A 21,891-nucleotide genomic window follows, 5' to 3' on the forward strand; every position below is an offset into this window, starting at 1 on the left:
ACGGGGGTCCCGCCGCTGGGGACCCCCGCAATCATGCATTCGGCACCCACCTCTTTGAGTGCTGCCAGCTCAAAAACTGCCGGGTGCAAGCCACGTCGTGACAGCACGACTCTGCCCCCGTGCGACATCATGCCCCGCCCCTGCTATGCAAGTCTATGGGAGGGGGCGTGCCGCCCCCTCCCATAGACTTGCATAGCAGGGGCGGGTGGTGACGTCACACGGGGGCCGAGTCGCGACGTCACAATACTCCGGCCCGTGTTCGGCACCCGGCAGTTTGTGCGGCATACAGCTAAAAGAGGTGGGTGCCGAATGCAAGATTGCGGGGGTCCCCAGCGGCGGGACCCCCGCAGTCAGACATCTTATCCCCTATCTTTTGGGTAGGGGATAAGATATCTTAGGGCCGGCATACCCCTTTAACAGCTGAGCTTTACACACTTTTTTTTCTTCTTTAAAGTGTAAACCAAAAAGGCTCAAAAAAAAAAAACAAGACTGAAGTGCAGCGCTGCGCCAAATGTGAGACAAATCTACGCAAAAAAAAAAAGCAGCAATGATAAATGTCCCCCCTAGTCAAACTAGTCTCATTGCAGGAAAGAAACAACACTAAACTGCCTCAGCCCATAGTCGCGTCCACGTTTCTGGTCACCAGACTCGCACTTCATGCCGTTACCCTTCTTCCCGCAGAAGATCGTCGGCAATGATCATTCTTGGGGAGCATCGATCAGACAGAAGAGGTTAATACGCCGCCCGGAGATCTCTAAATCTTCCTATCAGCCAGAATGAGACACAATAAGTTATTCGTCTGGATTTTATTTGACAGCAGTAGCTGATATTTCAGTATTTTTGTGACAGTGGAAATTCCCCACCTTCCTTTGGATAATGCGCGGCCCTGACAGCCATCTATGATAATTATTGCTTTCAGCAGAATTGTGCTTACGCTCGGATTCCACCCGCTTTCCGAGACAAGTTAATTTGACTGTAATGTGCAGACTTTGTTAGAGGTCAGGCCGTGTTACAGGTAAGTGCGCGCATTTCACATCAAACATCCACATCTGAGGGGTAAAAGGGCAGATTTATCAAAACCAGTCCAGAGGAAAAGTTGCTGAGTTGCCCATAGCAACCAATCAGATTGCTGCTTTCACTTTTGAAAGGACCTGTGAAAACTGAAAGCAGCGATCTGATTGGTTGCTATGGGCAACTCAGCAACTGTTCCTCTGGACCGGTTTTGATAAATCTCCCCCAAAAAGTAAAAGTATAAAATTCCTCAATAGTTTTATTTGATACTTCCGTTCGCACGTACATCTTCCTGTATAAATTTGTCATTGGTTTCGTTCGCCTGAGGTCACGTTATATATCAGTGGTCTCAAACTGTGGCCCCCCAGCTGTTGCAAAACTTCAACTCCCGGCATGCCGGGAGTTGAAGTTTTGCAACAGCTGGAGGGCCACCGTTTGAGACCACACCTTTCTATCTGATGTCCTGCTTCAGTTTTCATCAGTGTTCTGTTTTGGCTTTTGTTTGTTGCTTCTGTTAAATACGTTTTTATCGAACTGAAAATATAAGTTTTTTTTTTGTGTGTCTTGTGGAAATTAATTTACCCAATCCTTTTATAAAAAGAAATAAATTAAATTGCGCAAAATGAATCCTGCTATTCATTGAAAACCGCAGATGCATTGTCAGGAATTTGCGCAAATTTTCAGAGGCTGCTGGAATTGCCGGGTCGTGATTAAAAAAAAAAATTAAATAGTCACAACAGAAATAATACAGAGTCCGGCTTCTGCTAACAACAAATTTCCGCTGCGCTTCAATGTGGTTGGAAATTCGTTTTTGCTGCAGTTTTGTTGGAGGTTTTTCTAGTTGTTGAGCAGATAAATGGACAATGGACATGATTATTATTATTATTATGTGCTCTGTACATATAAAAGATGGATTGATATCAGATCTGTTTCTATTTAATATCTATCTATATATCTCATATCTATCTATCTATGGAGATATGTGGAAAGAAGAGCGAACAAAAAGAGGCGCTACCTAGTGTCGTTACCATAGACAACAGGGTGTTGGGCTAAGAGCAATTGAAACAATTGCGTGGCTGCCCGGACTCGGATCCTACCCCACTGGGAAGGATCAGCAAGTAGCATGACACCACTGGACGGAGCAACGGGGGAAAAAGAGAGAAGACCAGGTTCTGTATGGGTGCACATCGCTTTGGTAAAGATCAACTGCGGACACCGTAGGGAAAATAAAAAAGGTCGAATTTTATTGTTAAAACATCGACGTGTTTTGCGAGCCTCTGCTCTCTTTTTCAAGTCATATGTCATTATACACTCGTGATTCGTTATATACACAGTCTCATTTGAAAAACCCGGGAGATTCCTGATATACTGACATCATTGAGGCACTCGCATCGCATCCTGTTCACATTAGTCCGGTATATGGGTCTTATGATGATGATTTAAACATTAATGACAGATCAATATAATTATATATATATGTAAACATCCATTATCTTGTCTTAGAAATGCTATAGATACATCTAAATTCCTTCATAATAACTAGTAGTTGCCCATATACCTATCATAAAACTATTTTTTATTTTAAAAATATATATAAAACACAGCTATAAATATTAGTTCTTGGTTATTATCTATCTATCTCATATCTATCTATCTCATATCTAATATCTATCTATCTCATATCTATCTATCTCATATCTATCTATCATCTATTTCTCATATCTATCTATCTATCTCATATCTCTCATATCTATCTCATATCTATCTATCTCATATCTATCTATCTCATATCTATCTATCTATCTCATATCTATCTATCTCATATCTATCTATCATCTATTTCTCATATCTATCTATCTATCTCATATCTCTCATATCTATCTCATATCTATTTATCTCATATCTATCTATCTCATATCTATCTATCTATCTATCTCATATCTATCTTATATCTATCTATCTATCTCATATCTATCTTATATCTATTTATCTCATATCTATCTATCTCTCATATCTATCTATCTATCTATCTCTCATATCTCTCTATCTATCTATCTATCTATCTCATATCTATCTATCTATCTATCTATCTATCTATCTATCTATCTATCTATCTCTCTCATATCTATCTTATATCTATCTATCTCATATCTATCTATCTATCTCATATCTATCTATCACCTATTTATCTCATATCTATCTATCTATCTATCTATCTATCTATCTATCTCTCATATCTATCTATCTCATATCTATCTATCTCATATCTATCTATCTATCTATCTCATATCTATCTTATATCTATCTATCTCATATCTATCTTATATCTATCTATCTCATATCTATCTTATATCTATCTATCTCATATCTATCTATCTCATATCTATCTATCACCTATTTATCTCATATCTATCTATATATGTCATAAACAAGTACAATGAACTAGTGAAATAAATAGATACAGAGGAGATTAGAAGCTGTTCATCTATTAATGTAGCAGCAGAAGGATAAGGCTATGTTCACACACTGTTTTTCGATTTTTTTTTTGAGCCAACAACAGCCAATATAAAGGCAAAATGTTAGTAGTTTTTAAAATTTTCGTCCTATTTTTTTTTTTAATTGAGGTCATTTGTGGCCTTTAAATAAATAATAAATACAAAAATTTGGGCTGATTTTCAGCCATTTTGTTGTGCTACAGCAAAAGCTATTGTCCAACAAAGGCTCTTTGAAAATAATATATATATATTTTTGGTTTACTTCTCAAAACATGTTCCAAGATACAGACCTATTTTGGCTTGTACTAAGTCCTTGTCACTTATTATTTTAGGTGTTTTATGAGACTATAGTTAACCATTTTTGGACTGGTTGAGATCTCAAAAAGTTGCCCAAAACTAGTGGGAACAATTGTGGCCCCATTTTAGGTATGAGGCTTTTCTTGAGACAGAGGTTTTTGGGCAGCTTTTAAAGGTTTTGATGTTGACTGAGAGTGTGATGTGTTGTAGGTGAGTTCCAGAGTATTGGGGAGGTACTCAGTTGTGCGAGGAGCGGAAAAGAGGAGAGAACAAAAGTACGGTGTCCATTTTAGGACATCGTCAGTCGTATCTCCGTCCCGTGTCAGACGAAAGTGTCCCGCCTCCTCCCTTGAGCCAATGTCCTTCAGGCGTCAGCCGCAACTCCTTCCTATGAAACTCCGTCATCCCTCAGAAGAAAAACCTTCCTGCCGTGTAGCAGAGCCGAGCCAGTGTCGTCTCTCTGCTCTACGGGTTCTGCTGTACACGCTATTCAGTGTCTGCTCTGCTATACAGACACTGTAGAACACGTAGTGTCTGTAGTACATGTACAAATTTCCCAGCTTCGATTCTGCTATACATACTGTGCAGCGTCGGCTCTGCTATGCGGCAGGAAGTTTCGTGTAAAGGAGAATCGTCTGAGGCATGACGAAATTTTGGACGAGAAAGTTTCAGATGAGGGAGTTGTGGCTGACAGCGATTGGTCCAAGGGAGGAGGCGGGATGCCGTTTCGCCTGATGCGGGATGGAGTTATGGCTGACGACTGACGATGTCCTAAAATGGACGCCGTACAAAAGGAAATCTGTGAGAATCAAGATAGGTGATTGGTGTGAGGGAGGAGGCGGGACGCTGTTTCACCTGACGGGGGACGGAGTTGCGGCTGACAGCGATTGGTCCAAGGGAGGAGGCGGGATGCCGTTTCGCCTGATGCGGGACAGAGTTATGGCTGACGACTGATGATGTCCTAAAATGGACGCCGTACAAAAGGAAATCTGTGAGAATCAAGATTATGTAACGTCATCTAATAAAATCAGGTCAGAGATGTATGGAGGGGACAGGTTGTAGAGCAGAGATTACATGTAAGGAGGCATCAGATTAGGTCAGAGATGTATGGAGGGGACAGGTTGTGGAGCAGAGATGACATGTCAGGAGGCATCAGATTAGGTCAGAGATGTATGGAGGGGACAGGTTGTAGAGCAGAGATTACATGTAAGGAGGTATCAGAGATCAGAGATGTATGGAGGGGACAGGTTGTAGAGCAGAGATTACATGTAAGGAGGCATCAGATTAGGTCAGAGATGTATGGAGGGGACAGGTTGTAGAGCAGAGATGACATGTAAGGAGGTATCAGAGATCAGAGATGTATGGAGGGGACAGGTTGTAGAGCAGAGATTACATGTAAGGAGGCATCAGATTAGGTCAGAGATGTATGGAGGGGACAGGTTGTAGAGCAGAGATGACATGTAAGGAGGTATCAGAGATCAGAGATGTATGGAGGGGACAGGTTGTAGAGCAGAGATTACATGTAAGGAGGCATCAGATTAGGTCAGAGATGTATGGAGGGGACAGGTTGTAGAGCAGAGATGACATGTAAGGAGGCATCAGATTAGGTCAGAGATGTATGGAGGGGACAGGTTGTAGAGCAGAGATTACATGTAAGGAGGTATCAGATTAGGTCAGAGATGTATGGAGGGGACAGGTTGTAGAGCAGAGATTACATGTAAGGAGGTATCAGATTAGGTCAGAGATGTATGGAGGGGACAGGTTGTAGAGCAGAGATGACATGTAAGGAGGCATCAGATTAGGTCAGAGATGTATGGAGGGGACAGGTTGTAGAGCAGAGATGACATGTAAGGAGGCATCAGATTAGGTCAGAGATGTATGGAGGGGACAGGTTGTAGAGCAGAGATGACATGTAAGGAGGCATCAGATTAGGTCAGAGATGTATGGAGGGGACAGGTTGTAGAGCAGAGATGACATGTAAGGAGGCATCAGATTAGGTCAGAGATGTATGGAGGGGACAGGTTGTAGAGCAGAGATGACATGTAAGGAGGCATCAGATTAGGTCAGAGATGTATGGAGGGGACAGGTTGTGGAGCAGAGATGACATGTAAGGAGGTATCAGATTAGGTCAGAGATGTATGGAGGGGACAGGTTGTGGAGCAGAGATTACATGTGATGAGGTATCAGATTAGGTCAGAGATGTATGGAGAGGACAGGTTGTGGAGCAGAGATGACATGTAAGGAGGTATCAGATTAGGTCAGAGATGTATGGAGGGGACAGGTTGTGGAGCAGAGATTACATGTAAGGAGGTATCAGATTAGGTCAGAGATGTATGGAGGGGACAGGTTGTGGAGCAGAGATTACATGTAAGGAGGTATCAGATTAGGTCAGAGATGTATGGAGGGGACAGGTTGTGGAGCAGAGATTACATGTAAGGAGGTATCAGATTAGGTCAGAGATGTATGGAGGGGACAGGTTGTAGAGCAGAGATTTCATGTAAGGAGGTATCAGATTAGGTCAGAGATGTATGGAGGGGACAGGTTGTGGAGCAGAGATTACATGTAAGGAGGTATCAGATTAGGTCAGAGATGTATGGAGGGGACAGGTTGTAGAGCAGAGATTTCATGTAAGGAGGTATCAGATTAGGTCAGAGATGTATGGAGGGGACAGGTTGTAGAGCAGAGATTTCATGTAAGGAGGTATCAGATTAGGTCAGAGATGTATGGAGGGGACAGGTTGTGGAGCAGAGATTACATGTGATGAGGTATCAGATTAGGTCAGAGATTTATAGATGTGGTGTCCCGGTACAGGAGCTAGTCCTGTACCGTCCTTAAGTCCCCTCAGGAAGAGTCCCTTTAGGTCCCTTGGGCTCTCCTGCAGGGCTCCCCCCTTGTTGTCTCATATAAATGCAATGTATATTCGTTATGTGTATCTATTGTTCATATGTGTAAAGTTGTACAGTTTGTATAAAATGTATAGGACCTTCCTTGGTCATGTGACCTACTGTCATGTGATATACCCAGAGTTCCATGGGCATAGGAACCCAGGCACTAGCAACCAATGGGGTTTAGTCCAGCCCCCTAGTATATAAGGGTCTGTAGTCTCCAGATTCACGCTCTTATCTCTTAGTTCCTGCTTCTCATCCTGCGCACTAAAGGAGCATAAATTCCTGCACAATTGCATCTAGGCCAAAGCCTAAGGAACAGCAGCCACTTCTAAAACATGAGTTACAAATCTCTCCAGTGACTACTACTCAGCTAAGGAATATATTAGTAGTACAGTGGCCTGCCTATATATCCTCATAACTACAAGTCCAAGCAAGCCTGCGAGGTATCCTGTGTCCCGGTTGCCTCTGTGGAAACTGCATTATTGTAAAGACTGTTTCCTGAATATTCCAAGTAAAAGTTCCAGTTATTGCAAAACCCTTGCCGTGGACATTCCTTTATTGCATACCGTTTCTGGGCTGGATGTTGGTGGTTATTATAACGAAACAACTGCATCCTGGCGTCACAAACACTAAGGGGTTAACAACATCTTGCCCCCAGGGTTAATACCACCAGACCCTGCTACATACTGCAAAACCCCGTGGTCACCACATGGAGAGGACAGGTTGTGGAGCAGAGATTACATGTGAGGAGGTATCAGGGGTCAGAGATATATGAGGAGGTATCAGAGGTCAGAGATGTATGAGGAGGTATCAGAGGTCAGAGATGTATGAGGAGGTATCAGAGGTCAGAGATGTACGGAGGGGACAGGTTGTAGAGCAGAGATTACATGTAAGGAGGTATCAGAGGTCAGAGATGTATGAGGAGGTATCAGAGGTCAGAGATGTACGGAGGGGACAGGTTGTGGAGCAGAGATTACATGTAAGGAGGCATCAGATTAGGTCAGAGATGTATGGAGGGGACAGGTTGTAGAGCAGAGATTACATGTGAGGAGGCATCAGATTAGGTCAGAGATGTATGGAGGGGACAGGTTGTGGAGCAGAGATTACATGTGAGGAGGTATCAGAGATTAGAGATGTACGGAGGGGACAGGTTGTAGAGCAGAGTTTACATGTGAGGAGGTATCAGAGGTCAGAGATGTATGAGGAGGTATTAGAGGTCAGAGATGTATGAGGAGGTATTAGAGGTCAGAGATGTATGAGGAGGTATCATAGGTCAGAGATGTATGAGGAGGTATCAGAGGTCACAGATGTATGAGGAGGTATCAGATTAGGTCAGAGATGTATGAGGAGGTATCAGATTAGGTCAGAGATGTATGAGGAGGTATCAGATTAGGTCAGAGATGTATGAGGAGGTATCAGATTAGGTCAGAGATGTATGAGGAGGCATCAGATTAGGTCAGAGATGTATGAGGAGGTATCAGATTAGGTCAGAGATGTATGAGGAGGTATCAGATTAGGTCAGAGATGTATGAGGAGGTATCAGAGGTCAGAGATGTATGAGGAGGTATCAGATTAGGTCAGAGATGTATGAGGAGGTATCAGATTAGGTCAGAGATGTATGAAGGGGTATCAGAGGTCAGAGATGTATGAAGGGGTATCAGAGATGTATGAAGGGGTATCAGAGGTCAGAGATGTATGAAGGGGTATCAGAGATGTATGAAGGGGTATCAGAGGTCAGAGATGTATGAGGAGGTATCAGATTAGGTCAGAGATGTATGAGGAGGTATCAGATTAGGTCAGAGATGTATGAGGAGGTATCAGATTAGGTCAGAGATGTATGAAGGGGTATCAGAGGTCAGAGATGTATGAAGGGGTATCAGAGATGTATGAAGGGGTATCAGAGGTCAGAGATGTATGAGGAGGTATCAGAGATGTATGAGGAGGTATGTAGAGATCAGAATATTTATGATGTAATAAAGCACAACCCTGATTAAACAGCTAAACTGATGTATTTCTTCATCAACTTGTATCTTACACATATGAATACAATCTGTTGTTCCTTTCCACATGTAAATAATACAAAGCCAAGCGTTAACTCATAGTGTGGATTTGGCCTCATCCAAGCCATTATGTGGTAGCCCTTGGGGGGTGTATGGTAGTGGTGGTATGGTATAGGTATATAAGGGGTTAATGTTAACCCTAGAAGAGTTCGTGACGCCAGGCTGAGGGCTGGTATGCTGAATCAGTGTTCCGGCCTATCGCCGCCCTTCCCAGTAACGATAGGTGCATAAAATAACTGAAGGTCCACAAGGAGATTTGAACTTGAACAACATTTACTGAAGTGCTTGCAATATTCACGGTACAGTCACAGTCTAATGCAAACAGTCCCTTGGTTACTTAGCGACTGGCAGTAGTTGCGGACCTTGAGCTAGAAGAGATTTGCAGATCCGTCCGGATTTAGGGGAGGTATTAGGTCCGGAGATGCTGCAGAGTGTTTGGAAGGTGATACACTCTATAATTATTCAGCCGTTGCCGCAAGGCTCGGGCCTAACTCACTGCGATTACTGCTGTACAGGTCTTGCTTGCTTGACAGCCCACAAGGTAAGAGAAACATGGCCGCCGCTCCCTTATATGGGCAGGGGGCGTGGCGAATCTGATTGGTCCGAACGTCTGCCATTCACCTTACATGGTGTGATGGGATTGCTTACGTCACAGGATCTATATACATTATAAAACCAAAACGAGGCTAGAGATACCAAAGTGAGGCCTGGAACGCATCCAGAGTGAGGCTTGGAACGCATCACATGACCCGAAGGCCCTGCGACACCATGGAAACAAGTAATTAACCATTTATTTACATTTATACTATACTATTTATAGTATCAAGAAGAATTGTCCAGCACTGGGTTTGCAGGTAAAAGTTAACAGAGGACAATGTCTGACGCATTTCGCACCTGGGTGCTTAATCGTAGACTGATTAAGATCCCAGGTGCGAAACACGTCAGACATTGTCCTCGGTTAGGTGTTTCTGTCGGATTTTCTAAATAAAAGCAAGCTTTTACCTGCAAACCCAGCGCTGGACAATTCTTCTTTCTACTATTGCACACAGCCAAGGGCGGGACCGGCGTGTCCTTGCGCAGGTGTTCCGGATTTGTTTGAAGGGGTGAGCGGCATTACTTGTTGCTTTCTTATTTATATTATCTATGCATAAATTAATAATTATACGTTAAGATAGAGGCGACCAGGGCTAGACTAGATTACAGGGATCCCTATGTCCTAGGGACTCTGGCTATGGGGACCCATAAATAGATAAGTACCGTATGAAATGCGGTACTGGGACACCACAATTATATGTGTAGAAGTTTTGTTTGGTCCACCACATGTGTTCTCTGTGATATAAGGCACGGCACTTCACGGCACTGTGCTTCACGGCACAGGATCATGGCTTCCTGGCTCTGCTGCATCAGGGAAGGTCGATCTTTCTCAGAATACAGTCCACAATCTCCTAATGTTGGGTGGCAGAAACTTCCAGGAATGTGTTAGATGGAGAGCCGAATAAATATCACCGTACGTTGTTCTCTGTCCCCTTATTGTCTGGACAGCAGCCTCCAGGAGCCCGATCTGGAGTATTCAGAGACACAGATCTCCTCAGCTTCGCCTCTTGAAGTTTTTAATCTTCAGATGTGACAGAGTTAATGTGGAAAACACGTCGAGCAGCAGAGCTCAGCACAGAGGTCAACCTGAAACCCTCTCATTTAGGGGAATATTTCACCCTCATGACTCATATTGATGCATGAAGCATCTAAACGGCGGAATTCACACCTGGACGCAAGGTCTGCAGATTCCTCAGCAAATTAATGAAAGTCGTTCAGGCACCAGGATACAGGGGGCATAATCTATCCTACACATGATTAATACACAACACAACTGACCACACATTGGCACATAAAACACAACTCATCTGTAGACAACAAAGCAGTATACACAACTGATGACTACACAACACACGGATACACACAACTGATGACTACACAACACAACTGACCACACATTGGCACATAAAACACAACTCATCTGTAGACAACAAAGCAGTATACACAACTGATGACTACACAACACACGGATACACACAACTGATGACTACACAACACACGGATACACACAACTGATGACTACACAACACAACTGACCACACATTAGCACATCAGACACAACTCATCTGTAGACAACAAAGCAGTATACACAACTGATGACTACACAACACACGGATACACACAACTGATGACTACACAACACACGGATACACACAACTGATGACTACACAACACACGGATACACACAACTGATGACTACACAACACACGGATACACACAACTGATGACTACACAACACACGGATACACACAACTAATGACTACACAACACACAGATACACACAACTGAGGACTACACAACACACGGATACACACAACTGATGACTACACAACACACGGATACACACAACTGATGACTACACAACACACATGACAAAAAAATACACAAATACACTGATGAGTACACAACACACCGATACACATGATGATATGCGTACACTAAACACATGAAGAATGAATACACACAACTGATCAGAACACAACTGCACACGAGTGGTGTGTACATGGTCACCAGTACAAAAAACGAATAATTACAGTATACACCACTGCACACAAACGATGAGTGCACAGCTCGCCGAAACACTTGACTATGACGAGTGCACAACACAACAATACACACAAATGATGAGTACACAACACACCAATACACAAAACTAATAATAACGCTACAAACAATACACACAAATACACTTGACTATGACTAATGAGTGCACAATACCCCAACACACATAAATGATGAGTACACAACACACCAACGCACAAAACTAATAACACTACAAACAATACACACAAATACACGTGACTAATGAGTACACAACACACCAATACACACTAATAACCGAGTACACAACATATCACAAATACACCCCTCACGTCGATACAGCAGATCTGTCACCACAAACGGCTGCACGTATCATCTTACAACAAGCAGTTATATGAAACCATGGTCAAAAAAAAAAACGGAAAAATAAACGTATTATTATTTAGTTCTATTTAACTTAATAGTAAAATACATGATCACAAATTCTTTTTACCATCAAAACTTTTTGGCGCTAAAATTAAGCTGCCTGATCCAAATTTCAGCTGTTTACAGCATAAAAAGGCAATTTGGATAGGTAATTCTTTGGCCATGTTTTTGGACATGTATTTTGGCCTGTACGCGCCACGGATATTAGGCCCAAATTAAAATAGCCATTATTTTTGACTAAAGGTTCTGCTATGAATATCCTCAAAATGAGGCTCAAATTTCTCTCGTCTTCTTGATCTCTTCTTAGGTCTCCGTGTAGCGCGTTGATTTGCCGTATTTTCATTTTTATAATCCTCTCATGTTTTAGGTGTGATTTATGCCCCTCGACAGTTTTATTATTTGCCTGTATGCCCTTCTTTTATTTTCCTTGTATTCCCGTTGCTCTGTTTGTGTTTTTCTTACACTTGTTTAACCCCTTAAGGACCAGGCCAATTTTATTTTTGCATTTTCGTTTTTTCCTCCTCGCTTCCTAAAAATCCTAACTCTTTTATACAGTGGTCCCTCAACATACGACGGGAATCCGTTCCAAATGGACCATCGTTTGGTGAAACCATCGTATGTTGAGGGATCCGTGCAATGTAAAGTATAGGACAATGGTCTACAACCTGCGGAACTCCAGATGTTGCAAAACTACAACACCCAGTATGCCCGGACAGCCAACGGCTGTCCGGGCATGCTGGGAGTTGTAGTTTTGCAACATCTGGAGGTCCGCAGGTTGAAGACCACTGGTACAGGAAGTTGTACTCACCTGTCCCCGCCGCTCCGGACCGTCACCGCTGCCCAGGATGTCGCCGTCCATCGATGTCACCGCGTCCCCGACGCTCCGGCAAGGCCTCTGCTTCCCCGGCATCCTCGCTCTCCGTCGCCGCCATCACGTCGCTACGCACGCCGCTCCAATTGGATGACAGGACGGCGTGCGCAGCGACGTGATGACAACGATAGAGAGCGCCGACGATGCAGGGGATCCCGAAGAGGACGCGCCGGAGCCCCGAGGACAGGTAAGTGATCGTCAGTGGACCACACGGGGCACCGTAAATGGCTATCCGGTGGCAGATGAAGCAGTCTGCGCTGCCGGATAGCCGTTTATGTGATGGCCCCGACATACAAAAGCATCATATGTTGATTCTGCGATGGACTCTGAGAGGCCATCATATCTTGAAATGATCGTATGTCGGGCCCATCGTAAGTCGGGGGGGTCACTGTATTTCCATCCACAGACCCATATGAGGGCTTGTTTTTTGCATCACCAATTTTACTTTGTAATGACATCACTTACTTTACCATAAAATGTACGTCGCAACCCAAAAAATATTATTTATGTGGGAAAATTGAAAAGAAAACCGCAATTTAGCAAATTTTGGAAGGTTTTGTTTTCACGCTGTACACTTTATGGTAAAAATGAAGTTTTCTTTATTCTGTGGGTCAATACGATTAAAATGAAACCCATGTTATAGGCTTTTCTATAATTGTACCGCTTAAAAAAAATCTCAAACTATTTTAACAAAATTATTATGTTTGAAATTGCTTTATTTTGACCACCTATAACTTTAAAATTTTTCCATATATGGGGTGGTATGAGGGCTCATTTTTTGCACCGTGATCTGTAGTTTTTATTGGTACCACTTTTGCTTAGGTTTTAATTTTTTGGGGGGAATAAAATGTGACAAAATAGCAGCAATTTTGGACTTTTAAATTTGTTTTTTTTTACGTTTACGCCGTTCACCGTATGGGATAATTAATATATCTTGATAGTTAAGACTTTTACGCATGCGGCGATACCAAATATGTTTATGATTTTTTTTAATGCTTTTTTGGGGGTAAAATGGGAAAAACGGATGATTTAAGTTTTTACTGGGGGGAGAGGATTTTTCACATTTTCTACCTTTTATTTTTTTTTATTTTAATTTTTTACTTTTTTTTACACTTTAATAGTCCTTATAGGGAACTATTTGTAGCAATCATTTGATTGCTAATACTGTTCAGTGCTATGCATAGGGCATAGCACTGATCAGTGTTATCGGTCATCTTCTGCTCTGGTCTGCTCGATCTCAGACCAGAACAGAAGACCCCAGGAGACGGATGGGGGCAGGTAAGGGGACCTCCGTCTGCCATTATGGATGATCAGATTACGTAGCAGTGCAGCGGGCAATCCAATCATCCAGTTAAAGTACCGCACTGCCGCAGATGCATCTGAGCGATCACGGATGTCCACCATTACTGGCGGGTCCTTGGCTGCTGATAGCAGCCGGGACCTGCCGCGCATGACACGAACACTGGTCCGATGCTCGCGGTCATGGTGGAGCATAAATGTACGTGATGGTGCGTTAAGTACCACGGCACCATGACGTACATTTACATCCATTGTCGTTAAGGGGTTAATTGTAAACCTTGAATAACTTTCTATAAACATAGATTTTTGAAACAAAAGAAAAAAAAAAGAGGCTCAAATACGGTGTGTGAACGTAGCCTAACATATAGGAGAACAATGAGGCAAAGATGGAGGAGGACTGAGCTACAGGAGACGCTATGAACACAGGGTTCAGGCTTCACCTCGGTTACGTGGTCACTAGGCCAATGGGGAACATTTCTTGACACAAGAGGCCACAAACACTTCCAGCACCTAAGCCTTTCAGAACAGTTTTAGTGCCCACATGTCCAGCCCCATTCTTTGCACTTGTCTTCCACTTTATTAACCTGTTCCTGGGTCACAACCTCTTCCTGGTGTCCAACAAGGGGCCATGACTCTTGACCTCAACACTACTGACTAATAGTTACCACCTGACGCTTGCAGTGCTTTGCTCTCCCCTGATATGATAAGGCTATAACCTAACATTATGGGTGTGTTCACATGTACAGGTTTAATGTCAGACTTGGGGGGGGGGGGGGGGTGGTACAGGAGTTATGGCTTTCCCAATTTCAGATCTGCCTAGCCTTGGCCATTATGGGCACCTGGTCAATTACTTGGTCAGTCATAGGTTGAAGCAGATCCAGATTCCATCTCCAGGACAGTTTTCTAGAAGTCACTGGATGCTTTTTTCTCTATAAATGTCTTGGCTGTATAACCTAAGCTATTCGCCAGACAGCAGGACCTTCATCCTGAATGAGGACTTCTATGACATATACCAGAAAGAACTGAGGAGACAGACATTTCTTTTGATCTCCTAGAAATGTTATCATAAGGGCACAAAGGGGGCACAAACTTATCAACAAATATCCTGTATAAACTTTCATGTTATTCTATACTATCTACTACTACTCCTAAATGCAATTCAGGAGTCTAGGAAAGCTGTGTAAGGACCCCTGTTAGGCTACGTTAATACTGTACTTGAATCTCCATTTAGGGAGCTCTGTCACAAGTAACGGTTACTTTGCAGAATCTGACGAACAGAAACAAAACCCTGCAAGCAGAGAATACCCCGACATATCCCATTAAAAGCAATAACATCTCCCAGGGTCCATTGATGTCCGTTGTTAAACTGACCATATAGAACAGGTATTATAGGAGTTAATTTTTTTTTACTTTTTAGCATTTTCTTCCAATGTCTTTTCTGAAGGTTTTTTCTGGGTACGTTTACACATGCAGGATGTGCTGCTTATTTTTGCTGAATATTTTGTGCTGCTGATCTTGCTACCCTGTATATCCTGTACGTGTGAACATACCCTTGAGATATTCAAAACGGACGTTTTCTAAAACATACCAAAATGCTGTGTGCGCTTTAGTGAAATATGGCTGGTGCCCAATGTCTCTTATGTTCTCATTTTGACAAGGTGACATAAAGGAAGCATTTTTTACTCCTCGGTGAGTGCCCCAAGTTTTTCTATTCTACTTAAACATGGTAGATGATAAAACCCTTTAACGTCACACCTCACACTGGCATTGTCCTTCAATTCTGGGACTTCACAAGTGGAATAATAATGACTGATCCCTATTAAAGTCTTGGGAGCAAAGGCGCACCCCTGGAATCGCATGTCAGAAGGGCGTCTCATACCAAATGGAGGACCACCAGCGCCTTGTATCAGAAGAAGCATCACGGACTTCTTGCTCGAGAAGTAGTACAGTGGTCCCTCAACATACGATGGTAATCCGTTCCAAATGAACCATCGTTTGTTGAAACCCTCGTATGTTGAGGGATCCGTGCAATGGAAAGAACAGGAAGTTATACTCACCTGTCCCCGCCGCTCCGGACCGTCACCACTCTTCACCGCTGCCCTGGATGTCGCCCTCCATCGCTGTCACCCGCGTCCCCGACGCTCCGGACGTCTCTGCTTCCCCGGGATCCTCGCTCTCTGTCGCCGCCATCACGTCACTACGCACGCCGCTCCTATTGGATGAAAGGATGGCGTGCGCGGCGACGAAGGAGAGCGCCAGGATGCAGGGGATCCCTAGGACAGGTGAGTGACCATCACCGGACCACACGGGGCACGTAAACGGCTATCCTGTGGCAGCTGAAGCAGTCTGCGCTGCCGGATAGCCATTTATGCGATGGCCCCAACATACAAAAGCATCGTATGTTGATGCTGCCTTCAATATGCGATGGCCTCTGAGAGGCCATCACATGATGAAATTATCGTATGTCGGGGCCATCGTAGGTCGGGGGGGGGGGGGGGGGGGTCACTGTATCATCTTGTGCAGACAGGAGCGTCACCAGTCTTGTGACCACCACTGACAGCTTGTGTGATAAAGTGTGCCAACAAGTGTCTAACAGCGCGGGAGGGTTAGTTGATGCTATCCAGAGACCAACTGACAGTGAGAAGATGGAGACTTTGGGGATTTGTTAGTCAAGCAATGACTGCACCTTTTACCTGTGAGCACATGAGACGAGTCGTCCTGGGGACAGCCCCACTGAATATTTCCACACTTGTTTCCACATTTTTGAGTCGCACTTTCCCTGTGATAATTGACACTTGGATTGATAGATCAGGTGATGACGCCGCAATGGCTGTGAGAACCGAGGACATTCCTGTCTCACCAGTTTATCATTGTGACTCGCAGAAAATCTCCTATTTCTTTTGTTCTCAAAGATTGCGTTACTTTTTATACTTTTACAGAGATAAGAATAAACTCAGGAGGAAGTAACGATCCAGCAGATTTAGAGACTTTACTACTAATTCTGCCACTAAAACTTCTGAGGATTCATCCTTTGGTGTGACAGACCATGGGTTTTTATAGAACTTTGCTGCTTGTTAATCCAGATAGGATGACCCCTCTATAGTTTGGACACTAAACGTGCCCATACAACTTAAATGGGTATTCAGGGCAAAAACATTTTATCCCCCTATCCAAAGGATAGGGGACAGCTTGTCTGATCACGGGGGGCCTGCTGCTGAGACCCCCCACGATCTCCCTGCAGCACCTGCATTCTATGCGGGTGCTGAATCTCCAGTTTCAGAAAGCTCGGGTGTCCGGGACTGGGGACGTGACATCACGCCACGCCCCCTCCATTCATGTCTATGGGAGGGGGCGTGACGGCCGAGTTTCCGGGACTGGGGATGTGACATCACGCCACGCCCCCTCCATTCATGTCTATGGGAGGGGGCGTGACGGCCGAGTTTCCGGTACTGGGGACGTGACGTCACGCCACGCCCCCTCCATTCATGTCTATGGGAAGGGGCAAGACGGCCGTCACGCCCCCTCCCATAGACATGAATGGAGGGGGCGTGATGTGATGTCACGTCCCCAGTCCCGGAAAACTGGAGGTTTTCAAAACTGGAGATTCAGCACCCGCATAGAATGCGGGTGCTGCAGGGAGATCACGGGGGTCCCAGCAGCAGGCCCCAGATCAGACATGTTATCCCTTATCCTTTGGATAGGGATAAAATGTTTTTGCCCGGAATACCCCTTTAAATAACTGTCAGCAGACCACTCTTACATTCACCCCATACACCTTCAATATCTACCAGCATAACGTTCCCACATTCACCTCATACACATGAAATTTCAACTTGACTGAACAGCCATGTCTTGTGAATAGGGGAGGTTAGCCGAAACGAGACATCACGGGCGATGCTTATCTCCCAGAAAACCAAAGTCAGCATGCCTAATCCATTTGTCCTCCAACATCATCTGTCAAATAAGAGTCGGTCGATCCCACCAAAATCATAAATCAGCAGGGTCAGCCAACTTTCCTCTACATTATATAAGGATCTCAACTCCATTGCTGCCACATCTGTTGTTCATATCAATAATTCATGGACTTTTATACAGTGCAACTGTAGTATATATAGAAGAAAAGGATCCCCATGGCCTCTGATTTTTTTCCCCCAGGATGAAAGGTCTTGTGTTTTTCCCCCATTACTTCCCATAGCCCATTGGTCATTACCAACATCCATTAATTGGAGAGAGGAGTTTTCACCAGCTGAGAAAGAAATGGGACAAACCAGGATGGGTCTCCCCTCTCTCCAAGGGCCCCTTAGCAGCCACATAGCCATCCACTATGGTACAACCTTACGGTGCCAATATATTCTACATCAGTGCATACATTGTTTGTACTACAAATCTATCCTATACAAATCTATACTATTCCTACACCACCCCTATACTGTACCCTATTTTTCTCTAAATTGTACCCTAAACTACCCCTATAATGTACCCTATTTTACTCCATACTGTACCCTACCCCTATGTGGAACCCAACCCTACCCCTATGCTGTCCCCTATTTTGTGTCTGACACTGCTCCCTATACTGTCCTCTGCATCCTACATAGACTAGATGGTATGGATTAGGGATCGACCGATTATCGGTTTGGCCGATATTATCGGCCGATATTCACAATTTTGGACATTATCGGTATCGGCAATTACCTTGCCGATATGCCGATAATGTCCCGGCCAGATACCGCCGCCGCTGCCCCATTGCCACCCCCATCCCCGGTTTTATAATTACCTGTTCCCGGGGCCTGGGGTCCGCGCTACTTCTGGCTCCTGCGGAGTACTGCATGCTGCGCCGCCAGAGCCACAAGTAGCGTGGACCCCGGGAACAGGTAATTATAAAACCGGGGATGGGGGAGGCAATGGGGCAGCGGCGGTGGTGGTTGGACTAGGGAGGACCCCAGGACCGGCAGGGGGAGAGAAGCGTCCGGCGTCGGCGGTCTCTGGCCCCGCAAAAGCCACTGCAGTTCATTGATTTAAAGCGCCCACTTTAAATCATTAATCTGCAGCGGCTTCTGCGGGGCCGGGGGTAAATAGCCCATAGCTTATACCGGAATATCGGTATAAGTTATTGGCTATCGGCCTGAAAGGTCACAGATTATCGGTATTGGCTCTAAAAAAATCAATATCGGTCGATCCCTAGTATGGATCTCTATAACAGGTAACAACTCTACCATAGAAGCCAACCTGCCACCCTACACACACCAGCCGGGCGAAGATCTGCCATAATGGCTGGATGAGCCTCTTGTAAATGTATTTTTCGTGAGCAGAGAACGTCGACATGGATGGAGAACACAGCTGGTCAAGCGAGCTAAATGGTTGGACCTTTCCTATCAGTTGCGACCATGTTCTGGCTGTCAGGCACATCCCTGTGCGATCAATCATTAGGTGATCATAAGGCGATATCAATAATAGATCTGCCCCCCCTTCCCCCACAGACATATAACATAATGAGACGTCCATGACTGACAAGTGAACTCCCTCCTATTCTCTGCAGAGGAGAGAAAGCATTTAGCAAGTCTGAAGACAGCGCTGCTGACAAGATGGATCATTGAGAGGTTTATCTGGCACATCTGCTAAGCAGATTCACCGAGACCCCAGCAGAACGACCCACTTATCCCAGACCCCTGTGGAGACCTTAACCCATCACTGAACAATCTGATCGGGACAAAAAAAATAAAATAAACATGTAAAAGGAGTTTTCCGTAATTAGAGATGAGCAAATGAAATCAGACGAATCTGAATTTGTTCCAAATTTCCTTAAAAATGTGATTCTGACCGAATCCGAATTTCTACTCGATTCGAAATAACGAATTTCTTCATTCACTCAGTTTAGTTTTTTTACTCTAAGGCTAAGATTCCACTGAGTTTTTGCAGTAAAAAAAATTATTTAACAAAATTTTTATTTTCTATAACAAAATTTTTATTAATTTTTAAACAGGGACCAATTGATGCAGGTGGCAGGGACCTAAAAATGTAGCCAACAATAATAAAAATGTAGAAAGGAGCCATTTAAATGTAAAAATAATATATGTTTTAGAATTCATTTTGTTAAACTTTTTATTAGTTATGTATTTTAACAATGTGTTTAATAAAGTGTGTGTGTGTTTTAACTTTACATTTTTTTTAGGTAGTACTACTACCTGTACTAATAAACAGATCGCCCCGGTACTGACACCCGTTGCGATCCTCCTATATAATGCATAGATGCGGGCGGCCGGCTGCTCTTCTGCGCGATCCTGCACTATGTTCTGCGATCTTCACATCACAGATTCATATTTCCCGCAGAGAGCTATGATTGGCCAAATGGTTCCAGCCAATCACAACTCTCTGAGGGAATAATATGAATAATAGGTATATATATACATGCTTGAAAATGGCCGCAGTTGGCGACCGAAACGTTGCACCTGTCTGGATGGAATAAACTATATTTTTTCACCATATACGCTGGAGTGCTGCAGCATTACTTTCTACATTGCCTACAGTGCCTGAGACCAGGCTTGTGTCTGCATTCACCCACTTCTTCTTCTTTACTGGGAGTGCTGCTCCACCATTGTTAGCTTATATATATATATATATATATATATATATATGGCAGTGCAGGGGACCAAAGAAGAGCGGCCGTGCCCCACATCTATACATTATACAGGACAATCCCAGTGGGTGTCAGGAGTGACACCCGCTATAATCTGTCCTTAACTCCAGGTGCTACTGCTCCCAACAGGGAGCACACTCAGCTCTATGCTGTGAGCTGTAGTACCTGCATTAATAGACAGATTGCAGTGAGTGTCACTTCTGACACCTGTTGCAATCTGTCTATAAATGCAGGTACTACAGCTCTCAGCATGGAGCTGAGTGTGCTAGAAAGTAAAGGAAAGTCCAGCTCACCCACATGGAATCGTGCGCGGATCCTCACTCAGGCTCAGCGTGTCCAACAATGAAAAAAACCCGAAATGATCCAGCACTGACGAAATTCCCAGCTTTATTCAATCCTCTATAAAAACAGCATGGCAACACACATTTACAAGATCTGAGCAAACTTGACACGTTTCGAGCGCATGCGCTCGAAACGCGTCAAGCTTGCTCAGACCTTGTAAATGTGTGTTGCCATGCTGTTTTTATAGAGGATTGAATAAAGCTGGGAATTTTCCTCAGTGCTGGATCATTATGTCTTTTTTCATAGCGAAGCGTGCGACCCTGTTTATTCTTTTACAGTAGAAAACTCGCCACCCACATATAAGAATAAGGGGCCTATGCACTGGGACTTGGGTGTCAATCACACAGCGGTCCCAGCGCTGACATACAGGGGATATCAGACTGTTGCTGACTTTTATAAAAAAAGCATTTTTTAGCCCGAATAAAGCTGCTAGGAAGCAGCAAAAGGTATGCTTGAACTGTAATTTCTAACAACTTTGTCATCCTGGGGCTAGTTTATGGGGGTTAAAATCTGTGACAGTTGCACATTAACTGCAGGTACTACTGCTCCCAACTTGGGAGCAGTAGTACCTGCAGTAAAAGAAAGATCACAGCGGGTGTCACTCCTGATACCCACTGCGATTGTCCTGTATAATGTATAGATGCGGGACACGGACGCTCTTCTCTGGTCCCCAGCATGGCGGCATATATTAGGGATCGATCGATATCGATTTTTTAGGGCCAATACCGATACCGATAATCTGTCACCTTTCCGGCCGCTAGCCGATAACTTACACTGATATTCTGGTATTCAACCCGATATCGGCTATTTCAACCTCCCCCCCCCCCCCCCCCGGCGTGGCAGAAGCCGTTGCAGATCAATGGTTTAAAGCGGGCGCTTTAAATCAATGAACTGCAGCGGCTTTTGCGGTGCCAGAGACCGCCGCCGCTGCCCG

General features: G+C 44.1%; 1 long non-coding RNA gene across 1 annotated transcript; it reads left to right on the forward strand.

Moving 5' to 3' along the window:
• Positions 1 to 664: 664 nt before the first annotated feature.
• Positions 665 to 19,677, forward strand: LOC130285426 (uncharacterized). Its single transcript, XR_008847324.1, has 3 exons — positions 665 to 1,015; positions 18,177 to 18,308; positions 19,518 to 19,677. It is a non-coding gene; the product is annotated as an uncharacterized LOC130285426 (long non-coding RNA).
• The last annotated feature ends 2,214 nt before the right edge of the window (positions 19,678 to 21,891 follow it).

This window comes from Hyla sarda, chromosome 8 (assembly GCF_029499605.1).
Source record: "Hyla sarda isolate aHylSar1 chromosome 8, aHylSar1.hap1, whole genome shotgun sequence".
Classification (NCBI taxonomy): domain Eukaryota; kingdom Metazoa; phylum Chordata; class Amphibia; order Anura; family Hylidae; genus Hyla; species Hyla sarda.